This window comes from Triticum dicoccoides, chromosome 6A, assembly GCF_002162155.2.
Source record: "Triticum dicoccoides isolate Atlit2015 ecotype Zavitan chromosome 6A, WEW_v2.0, whole genome shotgun sequence".
Classification (NCBI taxonomy): Eukaryota; Viridiplantae; Streptophyta; class Magnoliopsida; order Poales; family Poaceae; genus Triticum; species Triticum dicoccoides.
This window is the reverse complement of record NC_041390.1, coordinates 406,541,375-406,564,587: the sequence shown is the minus strand read 5'-3', so window position 1 is coordinate 406,564,587 and position 23,213 is coordinate 406,541,375.

Here is a 23,213-nt window from a genome sequence, read left to right as displayed (position 1 = left end):
TGCGAAGCCAGTCATCAGCGTCGAGAGGCTCGACGGAGTGGTGGAACGTGGGTGGATGCAATTTGATAAAATCACTGAGTGACACCACGTTAGCCCTCTGATGGTGTGCTGTATTCTGTTCAATACGCTCCAACAAACGGTTTGTCTCCCGCTTGTTTCTCTCAGCTTCCATCATAACCTCGGCTAGTGAAGGAGGATGAGGCAGATTTGCATCCCTGGCTTCACTGCCTTCGGCCTGCTCTTGAGAAGCAGGGTTAGCGCGCGTGTTGACCATCCTAGGTAAACAAGACAATGATTTAGTCAGGATGATAAAATTCCGACATAGGGTAAAAATGCAAGGAATAACTCGAAATGCAAGATGATCATCCGTATGACATGGTAAAAACAGAACTGCTTCTTTTATTCCATCGTCATACACACCATACAGAGTTTAGTACAAGACCAAACAAGGTACTATTACGGTGAAAAGAGGATTACATCTCATCGGAGGCATTCCAAGCTCCTATACATTATTTTTCTACACCTCCGGAAGGAGTACAAACTAGGTCATATCCCACGAGTCACGCGGGACGATAGACGACACAGCTAGTGCGAACTAGTGATACTACCACTAATTCAGACCGATCCGTAGTAGTCCTCGTAGAAGTCACCTCCATAGCCTGGAAGTTCAACATGATCATCCGGAAACAGACGGTCTCTCGGAACTTGTCGACCATAAGGGCTAGGATGAGGCCTTGGACCAACAAACGGTGGCCTGCGGGGCCCGCGAGGTGGGGTGATGCCTCCTACATCATGCCAAACCATCATGTCTGGCAGAGCAGATCTCACAGGATAGAGATCGCGCATATCTGAATATCCAGCTTGCACCGCCGGTGCGAACCGAGTCAAAGTGGCCCAGTGGTCAGCACGGGTGTTGAAGAGCTCTAGCCTTAAGGCCCGATTTTCACGGTCCTTATCCTCGAGCATCTCAGCAGTGGTGCGAGTCCGTGAATCCTCCTGAGTGGGGTCAGCATAGATAGCCTGGAGATACCCTTGTGCTCCCGGAAGTGATCATGGCATATACCGGAAATCAGAGTCCCGAAATATACCAGATCTGACTCGCATAATGGTCATCATAGAGTAGGCGGCGTCCTGCACAGCCATCTCAATGGTAACCCCGAGTCCATAAGAGCAGTGAAGAGGCTCGGTGGATCCAGGATAAGATGGAAATATCCTGACAGTGCAGAGATACTGGCTTTGATTAAAATCTCGGAATTGCTCTTCGACCGTGTACTCAGGATACCAGCGGTATCCAGCCTCAGTCATTACCCTGACCAACTTAGCAGTATGGCCGGGTACATCTAGGCATCGAGTCAGGCGAACCACTTGATTGAGGTCGCGAGTGGCCATCTGAAAGCACAATCATAATGCAAAGGCATTAGAATTTCTAGCAAAATTTCGGCAGCATAACAGCTGTAAATGCTCAAGAAGGATTTTGAGACATTTGACAAAGGATTTCATACACACTCAACATCATCATATCAAAGTTCTGGATCCATTCTAACAACATAATGTGGTAGTAGAACTGAACTAGGCTTGTATCCATCAAACTTATAAGGTACTACTGATTAGTAACTCGTGATCCTGATAGAGAGAACGGATCCTAATTCCTTAACCCCCGGTGGAAGAATGGACTGACTCAGATCAGAAAGTCATAAGGTATAAGGAGTAAAAAGAGCCTTACGTTCCAACCCACAAACAATTCCCCTACATATAACTAAAGAATTTCTAGACTCAACATCGACCAGTTTGGCTTGGAGAACCTACAGGCAGTCCGACTCTGATGCCAACCCTGTCAGGACCCCGACTCGATGTCACATCGATCTAGCTGGTAACACCTCATATCACTTTGCGGCCTCACGCACGGTATCCCCACGGGTGTCGTCTTACCTTTTCCCGGGACCGTTTGCGCCTTTTGGCTCACGTATATGATAGTGTCGCTAGCATCCATATGATAAAGAGCCCGGGCTGACATGACTAGTCGTAAACCCAAAGTGGCACAGACTTACAGGGACAGGCATCCATGACCCAGCTTCGAACGTGTCGGTCATCAGCAAGTGGGTCCGGGCTGTAGCACTGGGCTAGCAGGACTCCGGTAAACCGGGCTGTAGCGGGCTAACAGGACTCCGGTACTCAAAGCGTGACATTTCCCCGAAGGGACAGACACAGGAACGAAGAAGGACACATGCCGGCCAGCCTAAGTGTTCCAGAGCTGTAGCAAGCTACCATGGCTCAGCGGTAACACTAGGAGACATTTCCCGGTAAGAGAGGCTACTAAAGATAAACAACTAGATAGTCAGATCCCACACATACCAAGCATTTCAATCATACACGCAATATGCTCGATATGTGCAAATACAACGAAGCATCACAACATGACTCTATGACACAAGTACTTTATTTAAGGCTCAGTGAGCCATACATAACATACACAAAGGTACGGGTCTCACGACCCCACATACAAGTCATACAGTCATACAAACCAACAGCGGAAGTAACTTGTCTGAGTACAGACAACTAGTAAGATAAAAGAGGCTTGGAAAGCCTAGCTATACTACGTGGTCCTTCACAAGCTCAGGGTCACCACCTGGGTCCTTAGCCTACTCGTTGATGTCAACGTCTACATAGAACCCATCAGAAGGGGTTGCAGCGTCTTCTGTAAAAATGTAGATTATAGCAACATGAGTACAAAGGTACTCAGCAAGACTTACATCAGATCCTACATACATGCATAGTATCAAGAAGGGTTGGTGGAGTTATTGCAGCAAGCCAGCTTTGACTCTTGGCTAGGCTATCCTACAATACTCCAACTGAAATGATTTTGCGCACACGAGTCCACTACTCACCAATTCAATACACTACCGAGGATCCACCTCCGTCTTCCCACGGAAGAGCCATCCTCGGCACTCACACTTATCTTGAGGCTTTTAACAGTTTCCATTTACTTGTCTATGAACTGTATAGGCAACCAAGTAGTCCTTTACCGCGGACGCGGCTATTCGAATAGATCATGTTAACCCTGCAGGGGGTACTTCTTCATACACGCTCTCACCACTTACCGTCGTTTACACGACATGTACTCGGCAACCTTCAAGCGGAAGCCCAACGTGGGTGTCGGCCACGACCTACCTAATCACCTAAGCCTCCAGTCCAGGTTTATCGCCTATCCAGGTTCCATCCGCAGGGAGTCCGGCCGAGGTTTCCCATACGGCCCCGAACGATGTGAATAGGGTTCCCGAGATACCTAACGGGTATTCGGTACACCCGGCCACGTACCTACCGCATCACAGCCCACCCCTACGGTCAGCGCTGTCCACGGCCTCCAGTAGGCTACAAACACCAGAAACTACTTGCAACTCCTGGACAGAGAGCTAGGGTGAATAAGAAGTCGAGCGGGGTCATATTTCAGGGCCCAATGCATGGTAGTAGCTGTATCTTAAATCACGCATACAGATCTCAGTGCTTAAGGTCGGTTTCAATGAAACAACCCACCATGTACTCCTACATGGCCTCTCATCGATACCTTTACCAAATCGTGTTCACCACACCACTCTCATTACCGACATAATCATTTCACTCTAGCCCATCACCCAGATGAACCAGACCTGACACGACTCTAAGCATAGCAGGCATAGCAAGGTAGGAACAACACATACATATGGCTCAATCAACTCCTACACATGCTAGTGAGTTTCATCTAGTTACTGTGGCAATGACAGGTCATGCAGAGGAAATGGGTTCAACTACCGTAGCACACAGCAGTTTGAATCGCGTTGTCTTAATGCAGTAAAAGAGAGCAGGAGCGAGAACATGGGATTGTATCGATATGATCAAATGGTTGGTTGCTTGCCTGATGGTTCGATGCACTGATACGGTTCTTCGTTAGGGTAATCACGGTACTCCTCGGAGACAGAACCTGCCGCAGAGAGCACCGATACACAACATTACCAAACAGTATGCAACAATATGATGCATGCATGAGACATGGCAAAATGAGTGTATTGGGCTAATGCAACTAAAACCAGAAGGGTTTGAACAAATTTGAATCAAGGATTCAAATTTCAAATTCAAATATGGCCTTTTAAAGTGCTTTTCCTTGTTCTGCTTAAAACATCAATTTAACTTGTTTGATCATGCATGAAAATAGTACAGATGGATAGATTGGATTTTTCTGATCATTTTTCATATATAATTTGGCCAATTTGGAGTTACAGAATAAAAGTTATGAATTTTTGAAGTTTAAATAATATTCTGGAATTTCCTGATTTAATTTAAATCCAGAAATTATAGTTATTGCGCCAGCATGACGTCAGTGGTCAACTGCGGCTGGCTGGAGTCAAACCTGACGTGTGGGGCCCACACGTCAGTGACAGGGGGGTTAAACAGGGTTAAATTAATTCTAATTACTAATTAGTGGCGCTGGGGCCCACTGGTCAGTGTCAGGGGTTAACTAACAGTGGTTAGCGCTAATCTAACCATCTGACCGACAGGGCCCACGCGTCAGTGACCCTGGGGGGTCAAACCTCAGGTCGGACAGGTCAAACCCCACCGGCGACATGACGCCGGCGAGGCCCGAGACGGCGGCGAAAGTGCTTTTTGCCATTCCGGCAACCAAATGGACGGCGGAAGGCATCTACGTGTTGCTGAGGTTGAGCCGCGACTATTGGTGGTGGTGGTTGGGCTCGGGGTGGCCGGAGTTGACGGCGGCGAGCTCGGCTGCGGCGGCCGGAGTTCGGGTGCGGTCGGAATCGACGTTGCAGGGGGCTTGAGAAGGCGTTAGTGCGCGCTACATGCTCCTAGTGAGGTATGGAGCACGATGGTGTGCTCGGTTGGGTGCTACGGTGACCGTGGCCACGACGGCGACATCACCGGAGGCGTGGAGCTCTCGGCCAAGGTGGGGCTAGGGCCTAGAGGTCGAAAGAGACCAGGGGAGAAGGGGGAAACGATCCGGGGGCTCACCGCGGAGCTGCAGGGATGGTTAGCGGGCTCGGGGACGCGCTGGTGACGACGAATTCGACGGCGACGATGATCGGAGCCCGAAGAGGGGAACGGCGACGTGGCGGCGATGCAGGGCTTCCGGGGAGCTGTGGAGCGGTGGGGAGGAAGAGGGAGTCGAGGCGGAGCTCCTGAGCTAGTCGGGGGAGCGAGGGGTGGTCGGAGATGGCTGCTATGGCGAACGGCGGCGACGGTGGTGTTCGGCCGTGTGAGAGAGAGAGCGAGGGAGAGGAGGGGAGAGCCGGGAGAGAGTGAGAGAGAGCAGGGGGGGATCGGGACGGCCTGCGGGAGTCGTCCACGCGGCCAGGAGCGCGTCGGCAAGCAGGAGGTGGCCGCGCGGCCGTGCGCGCGCGAGCACACAGCAGCTTCGGGGCGAGGGGAGGAAGACGACGGAGGGCTGCAGTGGTGGGCTGGGCCGGCTGCTGGCTGGGCCGGCCAGCTGGCTGGGCCGCACAGTGGAGGAGCCCAGGTAAGTTTTCCCCTTTTCTTCGGTTTCTGTTTTTATTTAATATATCTGCAACTTTGTTGAATTTAATAAAATACCTAGGCAAGTTCAAAAATCACCAAACTATTCCTGGCCCATAGTTGGATTATTTCCAACATGAAACATTTTAGTTTGGAGATATTTGAGCATTTAAATATTTTATATTATTTTAAATGCCCAAATTCAAATATTTATGAATTAATTCAAAAACCCTAGGATGGCCTAGGAAAATGTGCACCATTTTTGGCAGAGGTTCTGAACCAAGGCAAAAATGATGGGCATTTTAGAAGGGCATTTCAGGTTCATTGAAAAATTATTTTAGTAACCCTAGTTGGTTTCAGAGGGGACTGGGGGTTCTGTCATCCCCATTTCAAGTTTCTGATGAAAGAATAAACATGATGCAACACTCTAATGCATGACTAGCTAGGTTGTGACAGTGATCTTGGATCACTAAAATAGAAAATGTAGAGTCCCGAGCTTTGAGCTTGAGCCAATTCTTTGCCCATAGAATATTGAAGGGGTTCCACATCCTCTAGTCCAGGCCACTCCGTTGTTGAACTTGTTTGAAACATACTAGGTGGAAACATTAGTCCAACAAGAGATATGTTGACATTAATTACCAAAATCACCTAGGGAACACTTGTGCTTTTAATCTCCCCCTTTTTGGTAATTGATGACAACATACATCAAAGCTTCAGATAAATATATAGAGAACAACAAGTAAAGCTTTGGAAAGACATGTAACATGCAAAGGCTATCAGGGAGTCCTGGATTAGGGGGTCCTCGGACAGCCGGACTATACACTTTGGCCGAACTGTTGGACTATGAAAATACAAGATTGAAGACTTCGTCCCATGTCCGGGTGGGACTCTTCTTTGTGTGGAAGGCAAGCTTGGCAATTCGGATATGTAGATCTCCTCCCTTGTAACCAACTTTGTGTAACCCTAGCCTCCTCCGGTGTCTATATAAACCGGAGGGTTTAGTCCGTAGGACAACAATCACAATCATAGGCCAGCTTCTAGGGTTTAGCCTCTATGATCTCGTGGTAGATCAACTCTTTTAATACCCATATCATCAAGATCAATCAAGTAGGAAGTAGGGTATTACCTCCATCGAGAGGGCCCAAACCTGGGTAAACATTGTGTCCCCCGCCTCCTGTTACAATCCGCCTTAGGCGGACAGATCGGGACCCCCTACCCGAGATCCGCCGGTTTTGACATCGACATTGGTGCTTTCATTGAGAGTTCCACTGTGTCGTCACCATAAGGCTTGATGGCTCATTCGATCATCGGCAACGATGCGATCCAGGGTGAGGTTTTTCTCCCCGGACATATCTTCGTATTCGGCGGCTTCGTACTGCAGGCCAACTCGCTTGGCCATCTGGAGCAGATTGAGAGCTACGCCCCTGGCCATCAGGTCAGGTTTGGATGCTTGAACTATACTTCCAACATCTACGGATACTTGATCTTCAACAGATTCGAGCCCGCGTCGGGTGCGCCGCACAGCCACGACGAGCATGACTTAGGTCTGCCGCCGGACAGTGTTCAGGAGATCACACCTGTGGAAGCTCCGGCCCTTGATCTGGAGCAGACCACGCCGTCCGAGGACGGGTGGATGGACCCCTCCACAGAGGCCGCACACTCAATGGCTATAGAGTCGAATACTGACTTCACCTCCTACGCGACCTGTGTTGCCGGATCCTTGCATTCGTCCCCGGCCACGGGCTTCGAACCGCCTGCGTCCATGCCTATCAAATCTGATTGGGCGCCGATCATGGAGTTTTCCTCCGTGGATATCTTTCAGCACTCGCCCTTGGGCGATGTGCTAAATTCATGAAGGTTTCTCTCCTTGTCAGGAGGCCCTTGGCCGAACTGTGTCTGGCTTGAGTGGGAAGCGGACGATGAAGAAATTCGTCCCCCACCCACCACCCACTTAATAGCCACTGTCGACAACTTAACCAACATGCTTGATTTCATCTCCAAAGAAATCGACGGTATGGACGACGATGTAGGGGAAGAACAGGAACCACCGCCCACAGGGCGCTGGACTGCCACCTCATCATATGATATATATACATGGTGGACACCCCGAAAGAAAGCGATGGCAATAAGACAACAGAGGATAATCCCCCGAGAAGCAACCTAAGCACCGGCGTCAACGGCGCCACTCTAAGCCCCGCCATAGCAAGAATGGCGATACCGGCACAAGAGACAATAACGCTGCGTATAGCACCGAAGATGAAGACAATCCCTTCCAGCCAGGCCTCGAGCGGGAGGATGTGCAAGCTAGCCCTAAGGTACATGCAGTAGACGGAGAATCAGAGCATGACAAGTACAAGCCTCTCTCCGAAGGGGAGGTGAGCCTCGGCGACGAAGAATTTATCGTGCCTGATGATCCCGCCGAACAGGAGCGCTTCAAGCGTCGGCTTATAGCCACATCAAAAAGCCTGAAGAAAAAGCAACATCAGCTTCAAGCTGACCAAGATCTGCTAGCGGATAGATGGACTGAGGTCCCGACGGCCGAGGAATACGAACTCAAGCGCCCAACCAAAATTTACCCAAAACACAGGTTGCTACCCCAACTCGAGGAGGAAGCATTAAAGCCTACGGTCCCAGCGTATAATGCGGCTGACCGACCACCTCATGGTCGAGACAAAGCGGCATATCGGGCCGAAGTCCAGCCCGCACCCCGTCGCCAGTTAAAAAAAATACCAAGGCCCGGGGTAACACGCAGGACCTGCGAGAAGTATTGGAAAACAAGGCAGGACATGCAAGATCAATCTACGGATCACGGGGGTGCGCCCCAACGAGTGACGACGACCGTCACGCCGGATATACTAAAAGAAAATCCGGTCGGGCCGAATACAGCAAACAAGAACCGCATAAACTACGTCGTAATATAGCCCGGCACAGAGGCGCCACACACCCCCTATGCTTCACTGATGAAGTAATGGATCACGAATTCCCAGAAGGTTTTAAACCCGTGAACATTGAATCATATGATGGCACAACAGATCCAGCGGTATGGATTGAAGAATTCCAACTCCACATCCACATGGCCCGCGGCGATGATCTACATGCCATCAAGTACCTCCCATTAAAACTCAAAGGGCCTGCTCGACATTGGCTCAATAGCCTGCCGGCAAACTCCATTGGCAGTTGGGAGAATTTGGAAGACGCGTTCCTTGACAACTTCCAGGGCACTTATGTGCGACCACCGGATGCCGATGACTTGAGTCACATAACCCAACAGCCAGGGGAATCAGCCAGGAAATCCTGGACTCTGTTCCTAACTAAAAAGAACCAAATTGTCGACTGTCCGAATGCCAAGGCCTTAGCGGCCTTTAAGCATAACATCCGCGACGAGTGGCTCGCCCGACACCTTGGCCAAGAAAGCCGAAATCCATGGCAGCCCTCATGACACTCATGACCCTCTTTTGTGCGGGCGAGGATAGTTGGCTGGCTCGCAGCAACAACACTTCAAGAAACGCTGGCAATTCAGATGCCAAAGATAGCAACGGCAGACCATGTCACAACAGACACAAGCGCCGCAACAATGGCGACAACGCTGAAGACATGGCAGTTAATGCCAGATTCAGTAGCTCTAAATCCGGTCAGCGGAAAAAGCCGTTCAAAAGAAGCAATCTGGGCCCGTCCAGCTCGGACCACATACTTGATCATTTGTGTCAAATTCACGGCACCCCCGATAAACCAGCCAACCACACCAACAGAAAATGTTGGGTGTTCAGGCAGGCTGGCAAGTTGAATGCTGACAACAAGGAAAAGGGGTTGCATAGCAACGACGAGGAGGAGTCCCGGCCGCCGAACACAGGAGGACAAAAGAAATTTCCTTGCTGATGATAAAGGGGTATGATCAAAGTGTTACTTGCCTTGCTGATGATCCGCAAAACCTAGAGACTCTTAGTAGCACGGTTCACACTCCAGGTGTTCTATCACAAAAAAATAATAGCATACATAAGCAATCAAGCAAAGATGCACGGGTAAAACATGAATAAGAAGATCTAACCAGAAAGTTCAACTTAAGAACTCCGGTTTGCAAAAAGAATCAAATCAAACGGAGCAACAAAACTCAAAATGCGGAAGAAACAAGATCCGATTACTAATCTGTACTGAAGTCAAATTTTACAATACCAAAATCTTGTTCAAGTTGGTTAAACGGAAAGAGGGCTTCGAAAAGAAGATCTAGGCGCTTGAATCATCTGATTCCAATAAACGAGCGAAAAGATAAATGAAAACGAAAATCGGATCAGAAATCTCGATCGAAAATAATCGCAAAAAACCGTAGAAAAAGAAAAACTGATGAACAGGCTAACGAACGAACGTTTGCTGTCTGCGGCTAACAAGTGAACACCGTTCGTTAAAACGAACGTACGGACGAGCGTCCGCTAAATAAATAAACTGAAGAAAAAGTCTAAAACCGAACTAATCTAAAAAAACTAGGGATTAAATAAAAACCGATCGGTTTTTACCTAAACCGAAAAAAACGGCGGTGAAACGGATCGGATCGGAACGGCGGCTCCGGCGATGAGGCGGCGGCTCCGGCGAGGCGAGGTGGGGTTGCGGGGTGGCGGCGACGACGGGGTGGTGCGGTGCGGCGGCGGCGCGGCGGCTCGGCGGCGGCTGCGGCACTGCTGCTGCGGCTTGGGTGGCGAGGTGGGGCGGCGACGGCGGGTATTTAAGAGGGGGAGGGGCGGGGTCGGCTTGGGGAAGGGGCAACCCGAGGCGGCGGCGATCTCCCGGAGTCCGGTGCGAGCACGGGCGCGCGAGGGAGGCGGTGGCGCGGGGTTGGGCCGGTCGGCTCATCTGGGCTTCGGCCCAGTCGGGCGCTGACTTATTTTTAAATAACGTTCCGACGAAAATAAATCCTAGAAAAATAAAAAAATCTAAAAATTTCAAAACAAAATTTCACCGTCTAAATAAAATATTTATAACAAGATGAACATTTTCTTGGCCCTAAAATGCAATTTTGAAAGCGTGCAATTTTTCTAATGCAAAAAAATTGCAATAAAATCCAAATAAAACGTTTATTTGATTGTAATATTTTTCCTCTAATATTTCATCTATCTTGGAGAAGTCATTTTATCTACTCTAATATATTTTTATTTTAGAAACATTAGGAAGGAAAAATAATCAAAACCAAATGATCCTCTTTTCAAAATTTGAGAAAACTCAAATATGAAATTAACGAAATCCCCAACTCTCTCCGTGGGTCCTTGAGTTGCGTAGAATTTATAGGATCAAGCCAAAATGCAATAAAATATGATATGCAATGATGACCTAATGTATAACATTCCAAATTGAAAAATTGGGATGTTACAATTGCAGAAGGGTTTGATCCTTGAGTCACAAAGCAAGTCGAATGAGATGCTGGTAGAGGAGAAGAGTCATTGAGTGGAGCTGGAGCAAAAATGAATGCAGAAATAAGTGGCAAAATTGTCTTTCCTGTAGTGAAATCGCTACCACCGAGTTGTTTGCTTCGGTGGCACCGAGCGAATTCGGTTGGGCCAAAGGAAAAAAATCGGTGGGTCCGATTCCATCACAGAGAAAACACTTCATTCCTCAACTCACTAGGCACTTAAGATCTCACAAGGATTTTCAAGGAATTTGCTGAAAGATTTGCAATGAATTGGATGTAGAAAATGCAGAATGACAATAAAGAAAAGAAATAAAAAGATCTAGATGAAGTTTTTTTTGAAAGGGGAAAACACATATGCATGAGACAAATGCAAGAGGAAACATAAGAGAACTTCATCTAGAATTGGGCGATGAGAAAGTCACCTATGTTAGAGTATATTGACTTAGGAGTCAAGTGAGGTCACTTGATCTTTGGTCATACTCATCGTTTAAGCTCAAAAATGGGGTTACCATTTTTTTAATCATCTTGATATATTCACATCTTGTTGAAATGCTTTAACCCATGACTTGGAGTAAAGCTTCTCTAAGTTGGAATAACATACCTTGGGTGGTGGTGTTAATCTTGATCATGTAGTTGAACTTGTGTGGGTTGCTCAAGGTTGATGTAGCTCATAAAGAGTTGGGAGCACCACCTTGGAATTTTGAGTTCATCTTCCTACATGGGTTAGCTTTGCAAGGAAGAGCACTTGTGTATCCAAAATGACAATCATAAGTCTTAATGTAGAATGTGTCAAAGGATATGTTTGAAGAGTTTTGTGCTTCCTTGCCTTCAACCACCATTATGTAGAGACTTGATGATGTACAGATTGCTAAAGATGTGAGTGAGTTGCAATCTCATGGATTTATATTCATCCAAGTACCTACAAGGGTTAGATAGCATGCAAGGGTGCAAAAATATCCAACACATATAGATAGCATCATGAAAGAAATATCAAGGATTAGTCAAAGGCTCATGCCTTGCATGTATAAAATGGAGTTCCTACTCCAAGTTTGAAGCATCAATGATGTTCAATTCACCTCTCAAACGGCAAAAGACTTTCTCATCAAGCGGTTTGGTAAATATATACGCTAATTGCTTATCGGTGAGAACATGATTAATATCAATGTCCCCTTTGGCAACATGATCTCGAATGAAATGATGACGAACTTCAATATGCTTAGTTCGAGAATGTTGCACGGGATTGTGAGCAATCTTAATAGAACTTTCATTGTCACAAAGCAATTGAACATGCTCCACATATATCCCATAATCTTTAAGAGTTTGGGTCATCCAAAGTAATTGAGCACAACATGATCCAGCAGCAATGTATTCGGCTTCGGCGGTGGATAGGGATACCGAGTTTTGATTCTTGGAGGACCAAGACACAAGAGATCTACCAAGAAATGGAAAAGTACCCGAAGTGGACTTTCTATCAACCTTGTCTCCGGCATAGTCCAAATCGGAGTAACCAACAAGATCTAAAGAAGACCACTTAGGATACTGAATGCCAAAATTTGGTGTGTGTATTGAGTATCTCACTATCCTTTTCACGGCCTTAAGATGACACTCTTTAGGGGCCGCTTGATATCGTTCACACATGCACACACTTAGCATAATATCAGGATGAGAGGCAAATAGATATAACAATGAACCAATCATGGAGCGGTAAACTTTTTGATCAACCGGTTCACCATCTTTGGTCAAATCAAGATGTCCACTAGTAGGCATGGGTGTAGACATACCTTTGCATTTTTGCATATTGAACTTCTTGAATAAGTCCTTGGTGTACTTTCTTTGAGAGACAAAGGTACCTTCCTTAGTTTGCTTGATTTGCATGCCAAGAAAGAATTTGAGTTCACTCATCATAGACATCTCAAACTTCTCCGACATTAGCTTTCCAAATTTCTCACTAAAATGAGGGTTAGTTGAACCAAATATAATATCATCAACATAAATTTGGCACACAAATAGTTCTCCATTAACCATTTTAGTAAAAATAGTAGAATCAATTTTACCAATTTCAAAGCCTTTTTCAATAAGAAACTTGGTCAAGCATTTATACCACGCTCTAGGGGCTTGTTTAAGACCATAAAGGGCTTTGTGAAGTTTGTAAACATGATTAGGTTTCTAGGATTGACAAAGCCGGGAGGTTGCTTAACATAGAATTCCTCCTCAATTTCACCATTTAGAAAAGCACTTTTAATGTCCATTTGGTACAAGGTGATACCATGGTGATTAGCATAAGCAAGTAAGATCCGAATGGACTCAAGTATAGCAACGGGAGCATATGTCTCACTATAGTCCATACCTTCGACTTGAGTGTAGACTTGGGCGACTAGATGAGCTTTGTTGCGGACGACTTGAACATCTTCATCTTGCTTGTTGCGAAACACCCATTTGGTAACAATGATGTTGTGGTTGTTGTCGGGCTTCTCGACCAATAGCCACGCTTGATTTCTCTCAAAGTTGTGTAGCTCTTCATGCATAGCGTTAATCCAATCCGAATCTTCCAATCCTTCTTCAACCTTCATAGGTTCAATGCTAGAGATGAATGAGTAATGTTCACAAAAGTTAGCCAAACGAGTTTTAGAGTGAGTGATTCTCCCAGTTTGGATATCATTGTAGATTTGCTCGACGGGATGATATTTAGCGATTCTTGCTCAAACTCGTGGAAGCTTTGGCTTGGCTCGGGGTGGAAAATCCTCTTCATCTTGATCTTCTTCTTGGCCTTCTTCATTGTTGATGTTGTCACTTTCTTGTCGTGATGGAGAAGGAGGTTGTTGACATTCATCTTGGTGTACTTCCTCATTTTCTTCGTCTTGGTTTGCCCCACTTGTGGATGCTTCCATATCAATTCTTGGTTCACCTTGTCGTGAGGTGGAAGCTTCCACTTGGATGGACGAGGTACTCTCCTTCACCTCCGTTGGACAAATCTTGCTAATAGACAAGTCTTGGATTGCTTCCGAAGGGTCTATGTCTCCTACATCAATTGGCAATTGCTCTACTTGCGAGCCGTTAGATTCATCAAAATTCACATCTACCGTCTCTTCAACCTTTCGGGTGAAATTGTTGTAGACATGGTAAGTGTGAGTGTTTGAGCCATAACCAAGTAGGAAACCTTCATGAGATTTAGGAGCAAATTTAGAACGACGATGCTTATCAAGAATGTAGCACTTTGAGCCGAATACTCGAAAGTATCCAACTTGGGGTTTATTACCGGTGAGGAGCTCGTATGCCGTCTTGCCGAGTAGCTTGTGAAGATACAAGCGATTTGTTGCATGACAATTTGTCTCAACCGCTTCCGCCCAAAAGTGTTTTGGAGTCTTGTACTCATCAAGCATCGTTCTTGCCATCTCAATAAGAGTCCGGTTCTTCCTCTCAACAACTCCATTTTGTTGAGGTGTGTACGTAGCTGAGAACTCATGTGAAATCCCCTCTTAGTCAAGAAAGGTATCCACATTTGCGTTCTTGAACTCCGTTCCATTGTCGCTTCGAACTTTCTTGATTTTCATGTCAAATTGATTTTGGGCCTTCCTGGCGAAGTTTTTGAAGATCTTTTGGACCTGTGATTTGGCATCAAGAAAGAACACCCACGTAAATCTTGAAAAATCATCAACTATGACTAGACCAAATGAGTTACCACCGAGACTCTTGTAGGGAGTGGGACCAAAGAGATCCATGTGAAGTAGCTCGAGTGGTCTTCTCGTGGTCATGATGTTCTTCGCGCGATCACTTCCTCCAACCAGTTTTCCTGCCTGACAAGCACTACAAAGTCTATCCTTGTCAAATATGACATCTTTTATTCCAAGGATATGATCACCTTTAATAAGCTTATCAAGATTTCGCATACCCACATGACCTAGTCTTCTATGCCACAACCAGCCTTTAGAAGATTTAGCAATTAAGCAAGTTCTAGGTTGAGCCTTTTTTAGTGAAATCAACAATGTAAACATCACCTCTATGTATACCGGTAAAGATCATTTTATGATTGCCTCTATGAAACACTTGGCAATCTGCCTCAGTAAACAGGACATTGAATACAAAATCAGCAAGTCTAGATACTGAAAGTAAATTGTACCCACGAGATTCAATGAGCATGAAATTTTGTATGGAGCTATCATGTGAGATGGCCATCTTACCTAGGCCAACCACCTTACCCTTTGAGTTATCACCAAAGGTCACATACTTTTGAGGCCATCGTTTTTAGCAAGCTCATGGAACATATCTTTATCTCCAGTCATATGATCAGTACATCCACTATCAAGGACCCATTCCTTTCCTCCGGCCATGTAGCCGCGAAGATTTGCCATAAGACCAAAGTGTCTCATCGCATCATCATGATCATAGTCACTATCATCATCCTCATCATAGTATCCATGTTCAACATCATCTTGTGATTCATCAACTCCTAGAGAGGGTAATTCATTAGATAAATGATCATTTCTATGGTTATCTTTATGAATTCTAATAGCTTCGGAAATGATATTGCTAATGATTCCAACATCTCCTTTGGCACTCGTAAGATTAGTAAGATCAAATAAGCAGTCACAAATTTGGGATCATTGGAACTCATCTTAATCAAGGCAATGGACTTATGAAGAATCTCATCTAAGTTCTTCAAGGAATAGTTGGAAAATGTTCCTCAAGGAATCTCCATATAGTGTAGGCACACTCAAGAGTGGGCAAACATCCAATCAAGTTTCTAGGCAAGCCTCTAGTGATATGATTAATAGTTCTAAGGTTGAGGATCATGTCAATAGACTTATCAAGGGTAGGATGCAAAGGATCAACATGAGGTGCACAAGGGCTAGTGATGTACTTGTTCAAATGATATTCATTGAAAATCTCAAGCATTTCATTTTTCCACTCATAGAAGAACTCTCCATCAAGAATAGGCACTCTACGTCTAAGACTCCCCAAAGTAGACACACCCATCTTCCTCCAAAGATGTTTAAACCAAGGCAATGGAGACCAAAGCTCTGATACCAATTGAAAGGATAGAGAGGAGGTGTCTAGAGGGGGGGTGAATAGACTCTAATCAGAAAAAGTTACAGTTTTTAATTCTTTAGGTTCATGTGGAGTATTAGCACAAGTTTAAACATTCACAAAAACAGATCAAGCAAGCATGCAAGCATACAAAGAGTATATGAGTAGCGGAAAGTAAAGCATGCTAGTTGCAAGAATGTAAAGAGAAGGGATTGGAGTGTGCAAACACTATTTGGAGACACGGTGATTTTTATCCGTGGTTCCGATTGGTGGTGCTATCGTACATCCACGTTGATGGAGACTTCAACCCACGAAGGGTAACGGTTGCGTGAGTCCACGGAGGGCTCCACCCATGAAGGGTCCACGAAGAAGCAACCTTGTCTATCCCACCATGGTCGTCTGCCACGAAGGACCTGCCTCACTAGGGTAGATCTTCACGAAGTAGGCGATCTCCTTGCCCTTACCAACTCCTTGGTTCAACTCCACAATCTTGTCGGAGGCTCCCAAGTGACACCTAGCCAATCTAGGAGAAACCACTCTCCAAGAAGTAACAAATGTTGTTTTGATGATGAACTCCTTGCTCTTGTGCTTCAAATGATAGTCTCCCCAACACCCAACTCTCTCTCATAGGATTGCATTTGATAGAAAGAGGATTTGAGTGGAAAGCAACTTGGGGAAGGCTAGAGATCAAGATTTATGTGGTTGGAATTGAATATCTTGACCTCAACACAAGTGTAGGTGGTTCTCTCTCAGAGAATATGTATTGGAAGTGTAGGCATGTTCTGATGGCTCTCTCCATGAATGAAGAGTGGGTGGAGGGGTATTTATAGCCTCCACACAAAATCTAACCGTTACACACAAATCACCAAACTCGGTGGGACCGATTCAGAGAACTTGTTCAGACCGATTTGATTCATAATGTGACCATTAGGTGTTTCGGTGGGACCGACTGGCTCAACTCGGTGGGACCGGTGTGCTAGGTTTAGGGTAAATCCAAAACTCGGTTTGACCGATTACTCAAACTCGGTGGGACCAATTTGGGTAATAAGTGAAACAGAGAGTTGGCCAAGCAAACTCGGTGGGGCCGATTGTATATCTCGGTGGGACCAAAAATATTGCAATAGGTAACAGAGAGTTTGCAAGCCCATGTTGGTGAGACCGAGATCCCATCGGTGAGATTGAACTGATTAGGGTTTCTGGCAGTGGCTATGTCCTCGGTGGCTCCGGATAGAAAGAATCAGTGGGGCTGAGTTGGATATTTGGTGTGGGACATATTTGGAAGTGAGAAAGTGGTTGAGGGCTTTGGAGCATATCACTAAGCACTTCGAGTAACCAAGCCATTAAGCAACACCTCATCCCTTCTTAATAGTATTGGCTTTCCTATGGACTCAATGTGATCTTGGATCACTAAAATAGAAAATGTAGAGTCCTGAGCTTTGAGCTTGAGCCAATTCTTTGTCCATAGCATATTGAAGGGGTTCCACATCCTCTAGTCCATGCCACTCCATTGTTGAACATGTCTTGAACCTACTAGGTAGAAACATTAGTCCAACAAGAGATATGTTGACATTAATTACCAAAATCACCCAGGGAGCACTTGTTCTTTCAGACCTCTCCCTCGCGGTAGAGCGAGCTCCTCCGGGCCTTCTCCAATGATGACGACGCCGGCGAGCACCCTGTCAGGGAGTCGCCGTTCTCCACCAGGGTCACCATGAGGTCCGGTGGCACCCCCCGGAAGAGGTTGAGGCAGGGGATCCCGAAGAAGGATAGGTTGGCGCTGATTCCCCGGGGCAGCGACTCTACCTCGTCACTATCCACCGCCACTACAGAGCCGGCCGCGCGCTCGTCCGGCCCTGGGAGTGTGACGACGCCCATGCCTGGGAAGCTTGCGCTCCTGTGAAGGAAGAGGGAGTTTGTCACCGAGGATTAGTAAGTGTATCTCCTAGCCCATGCTCTTGGATCTTGACGTAGTACTCAATGTCTCCATCTTTATGCCAGGCTGACGTCGGCGGCGAAGAGGAAGAAGGAAGACACCGGAGCTGCTGAGGCCCAGCGACTTGCCTTGGTCGCAACGACTCCGGCGCAAAAGGACGGGGCTGCCTCCCGTGCCCCTGTGGTGAGGTCGCCCTCCCGAGGCTCTGGAGCCCAGCCTCGGGAGAAGATGGTCTCTGTGGCCGAGGCGACACCAGAGGCGCTCACCCTTAGCACGCCGGCTGAGGTCGAGGGCTCCGGAGCCCCCGACCCTCTCCGCTGCTACTGCTGCTTCGTGATACGTCCATTTTGCATCATGCTTTTATATAGATATTTATAGCATTATGGGCTGTTATTACACATTATGTCACAATACTTATGCCTATTCTCTCTTATTTTACAAGTTTTACATGAAGATGGGGAATGCCAACATCTGGAATTCTGGGCTGGAAAAGGACCAAATATTACAGACCTATTCTGCATAACTCCAAAAGTCCTAAAACTTCACGAAAGCACGTTTCAGAATATATAAAAAATATTAGGCGAAAAAAGTACCAGAGGGGGGCCACCCACCATCCACGAGGGTGGGGGGAGCGCCCTACCCCCCTAGGCGTGCCCCCCTGCCTCGTGGGCCCCCTGGCAGCCCTTTGATGCCCATCTTTGGCTATATGGAGACTTTCGTTGAGGAAAAAATCATAAGCTAGCTCATGGGACGAAGCTGTGCCGCCACGAGGCGGAACTTGGCGGAACCAATCTAGGGCTCCGGCGGAGCTGTTTTGCCGGGGAAACTTCCCTCCGGGAGGGGGAAATCATCACCACGATCCTCTCGTCAGGAGTGGGTCAATCTCCATCAAAATCTTCACCAGCACCATCTCATCTCAAACCCTAGTTCATCTCTTGTATCCAATCTTTGTCCCAAAGCCTCAGATTGGTACCTGTGGGTTGCTAGTAGTGTTGATTACTCTTTATAGTTGATGCTAGTTGGTTTATTCAGTGGAAGATCATATATTCAGATCCTTTATGCATATTAATACCCCTCTGATTATGAACATGAATATGATTTTTGAGTAGTTACGTTTGTTCCTGGGGACATGGGAGAAGTCTTGCTATAAGTAGTCATGTGAATTTGGTATTTGTTTGATATTTTGATGAGATGTATGTTGTCTTTCCTCTAGTGGTGTCATGTGAACATCGACTACATGAAACTTCAACATTGTTTGGGAATAGGGGAAGGCATTGGGGATTAATAATTAGATGATGGGTTTCTAGAGTGACAGAAGCTTAAACCCTAGTTTATGAGTTGATTCGCAAGGGGCTGATTTGGATCCATATGTTTCATGCTATGGTTTGGTTTACCTTATTACTTCTTTTGTAGTTGCGGATGCTTGCAATAGGGGTTTATCATAAGTGGGATGCTTGTCCAAGGAAGGGCAGTACCTAAGCACCGGTCCACCCACATATCAAATTATCAAAGTACCGAACACGAATCATATGAACGTGATGAAAACTAGCTTGATGATAATTCCCATGTGTCCTCAGGAGCGTTTTCCTTTATATAAGAGTTTGTCCAGGATTGTCCTTTGCTACAAAAAGGATTGGTCCATCTTGCTGCACCTTATTCACTTTTATTACTTGTTACCCGTTACAAATTACCTTATCACAGAACTATCTGTTACCGATAATTTCAGTGCTTGCAAAGAATACCTTACTGAAAACTGCTTATCATTTCCTTCTGCTCCTCATTGGGTTCGACACTCTTACTTATCGAAAGGACTATGATAGATCCCATATACTTGTGGGTCATCAATACTCTTTTCTGGCGTTGTTGCTGGGGAGTGAAGCGCCTTTGGTAGGTGGAATTTGGTAAGGAAAAATTCATATAGTGTGCTGAAATTTACTGTCACTTGTTACTATGGAACATAATCCTTTGAGGGGCTTGTTCAGGGTATCTTCACCCCGACCAGTAGAGCAAAGAGTTGCTCCACAACCTACTGAACCTACTGAAAATGTTTACTTTGAAATTCCTTCGGGTATGATAGAGAAACTGCTAGCTAATCCTTTCATAGGTGATGGAACATTACATCCCGATTTGCACCTAATCTATGTGGATGAAGTTTGTGGATTATTTAAGCTTGCAGGTATTCCCGAGGATGTTATCAAGAAGAAAGTCTTGCCTTTATCTTGGAAGGGAAAGGCATTGACATGGTTTAGGCTATGCGATGACATGAGATCATGGAACTACAACCGATTGATATTGGAAATTCATCGGAAGTTCTATCCTATGCATCTTGTTCATGGTGATCGTAATTATACATATAATTTTTGGCCTCGCAAAGGAGAAAGCATCGCTCAAGCTTGGGGGAGGCTTAAGTCAATGTTATATTCATGCCCCAATCATGAGCTCTCAAGAGAAATTATTATTCAAAAAATTTATGGTCGACTTTCTCTCGATAATCGCTCCATGCTCGATACTTCTTGTACTAGCTCTTTTATGATGAAGACTATTGAATTAAAATGGGATTTATTGGAAAGATTAAATGCAACTCTGAAGATTGGGATCTCGATGAAGGTAAGGAGTCAGGTATAACACCTAAGTTTGATTGTGTTAAATCTTTTATGGATACCGACGCTTTCCGTGAATTTAGCACTAAATATGGACTTGACTCTGAGATAGTAGCTTCTTTCTGTGAATCCTTTGCTACTCATGTTGATCTCCCTAAGGAGAAATGGTTTAAATATAATCCTCCCATTGAATTAAAAGTAGTTGCACCTATTAAAGTTGAAGAAAAGACTATCACTTATAATGATCATGTTGTGCCTACTGGTTATATTGAGAAACCACCTTTCCTTGTTAGAATAAAGGATCATGCTAAAGCTCCAACTGTTGTTCGTAATAGTAATACTAGAACACCTACTCCCTCTGAGCAAATTGAAGTTTAACCTAGTGTTGCTATGGTTAAAGATCTCTTGGCTGGTAATATTGATGGGCATGTTATATACTTCTGTGATGAAGCTCCTAGAATTGCTAGACCCGATACTAAAAATAACCATAGACCTGTTGTAGGCATGCCTGTTATTTCTGTTAAAATAGGAGATCATTGCTATCATGGCTTGTGTGATATGGGTGCTAGTGAAAGTGCAATAACTCATTCCTTATATAAAGAAATTCTGCATGATATTGCACCTGCTGAGATAGAGGAAATTTATGTCACAATTAAGCTTGCTAATAGAGACACTATTTCACCAGTTGGGATTATTAGAGATGTTGAAGTCTTGTGTGGGAAAGTTAAATATCCTGCTATTTTTCTTGTTCTTGGTTCCCCATAGGATAAATTTGTCTCATTTTATTTGGCAGACCCTTCTTGAATAATGTTAATGTTAGGATAGATTGCAATAAGGATGTTGTATCTATTGGTTTGGGGGATATGTCTCATGAGTTTAATTTTGTTAAATTCCATAGACAACCCCATGATAAAGAATTACCTAGTAAAGATGAAATTATTGGTCTTGCTTCTATTGTCGTGCCTCCTAATGATCCTTTAGAACAATATTTGCTAGACCATGAAAATGATATGTTTATAAATGAAAGAAGGGAAATAGATGAAGTATTCTTTAAACAGGGACCTATTTTGAAACACAGCTTGCCTGTTGAAATCCTAGGGGGTCCTCCACCACCCAAGGGTGATCCCGTGTTTGATCTTAAACCATTGCCTGACACTCTTAAATATGCTTATCTTGACGAGAAAGAAATATATCCTGTTATTATTGGTGCTAACCTTTCAGAGCATGAAGAAAAGGAATTATTGAAAATCTTGAAGAAGCATCGTGCTGCTATTGGATATACTCTTGATGATCTTAACGGCATTAGTCCCACTCTATGCCAGCACAAAATAAAATTGGAGAAAGACGCGAAACCGGCTGTTGATCACCAATGATGGTTAAATCCTAAGATGAAAGAAGTGGTAAGAAAAGAAATACTAAAGCTTCTGGAGGCAGGTATAATTTATCCCGTTGCTGATAGTCAGTGGGTAAGTCTTGTCTATTGTGTTCCTAGGAAGGGAGGAATTACCGTTGTTCCTAATGATAAAGATGAATTGATCCCACAAAGAATTGTTACAGGTTCTAGAATGGTAATTGATTTCCGCAAATTAAATAAAGCTACTAAAAAGGATCATTACCCTTTACCTTTTATTGATCAAATGCTAGAAATACTAACCAAACACACACATTTTTGCTTTCTAGATGGTTATTCTGGTTTCTCTCAAATACCCGTGTCAAAAGAGGATCAAGAAAAGACCACTTTTACTTGCCCATTCAGTACCTTTGCTTATATATGTATGCATTTTGGTTTATGCAATGCACCTGGTACCTTTCAAACATGTATGGCTGCTATATTCTTTGACTTTTGTGAAAAGATTGTTGAGGTTTTCATGGATGATTTCTCCGTTTATGGAACTTATTTTGATGATTGCTTAAGCAACCTTGATCGAGTTTTGCAGAGATGTGAAGAAACTAATCTTGTCTTGAATTGGGAGAAGTGCCACTTTATGGTTAATGAAGGTATTGTTTTGGGGCATAAATTTTTTGAAAGAGGTATTGAGGTTGATAAAGCTAAGGTTGATGCTATTGAAAAGATGCCGTGTCCTAAGGACATCAAAGGTATAAGAAGTTTCCTTGGTCATGCCGGTTTTTATAGAAGGTTCATTAAGGAGTTCTCTAAAATTTCTAGGCCTCTGACTAATCTCTTACAAAAATATGTTCCTTTTGTCTTTGATGATGATTGCGTAGAAGCATTTGAAATACTTAAGGAAGCTTTGGTTTCTGCACCTATTGTTCAGCCTCCTGATTGGAATTTACCATTTGAAATTATGTGTGATGCTAGTGATTATGCTGTAGGGGCTGTTCTAGGACAAAGAGTTGATAAGAAATTAAATGTTGTCCAATATGCTAGTAAGACTCTAGACAGTGCCCAAAGAATTATGCTACTACTGAAAAAGAATTTTTAGCAGTTGTATTTTCTTGTGATAAGTTTGGACCTTATATTGTTGATTCTAAAGTAACTATTCGCACTGATCATGCTGCTATTAAATATCTTATGGAAAATAAAGATGCTAAACCTAGACTTATTAGATGGGTTCTCTTGCTACAAGAATTTGATTTGCATATTATTGATAGAAAGGGAGCTGAGAACCCCGTTGCAGACAACTTGTCTGGGTTAGAGAATGTTATTGATGACCCACTACCTATTGATGATAGCTTTCCTGATGAAAAATTGGCTGTCATAAATGCTTCTCGTACTGCTCCATGGTATGCTGATTATGCT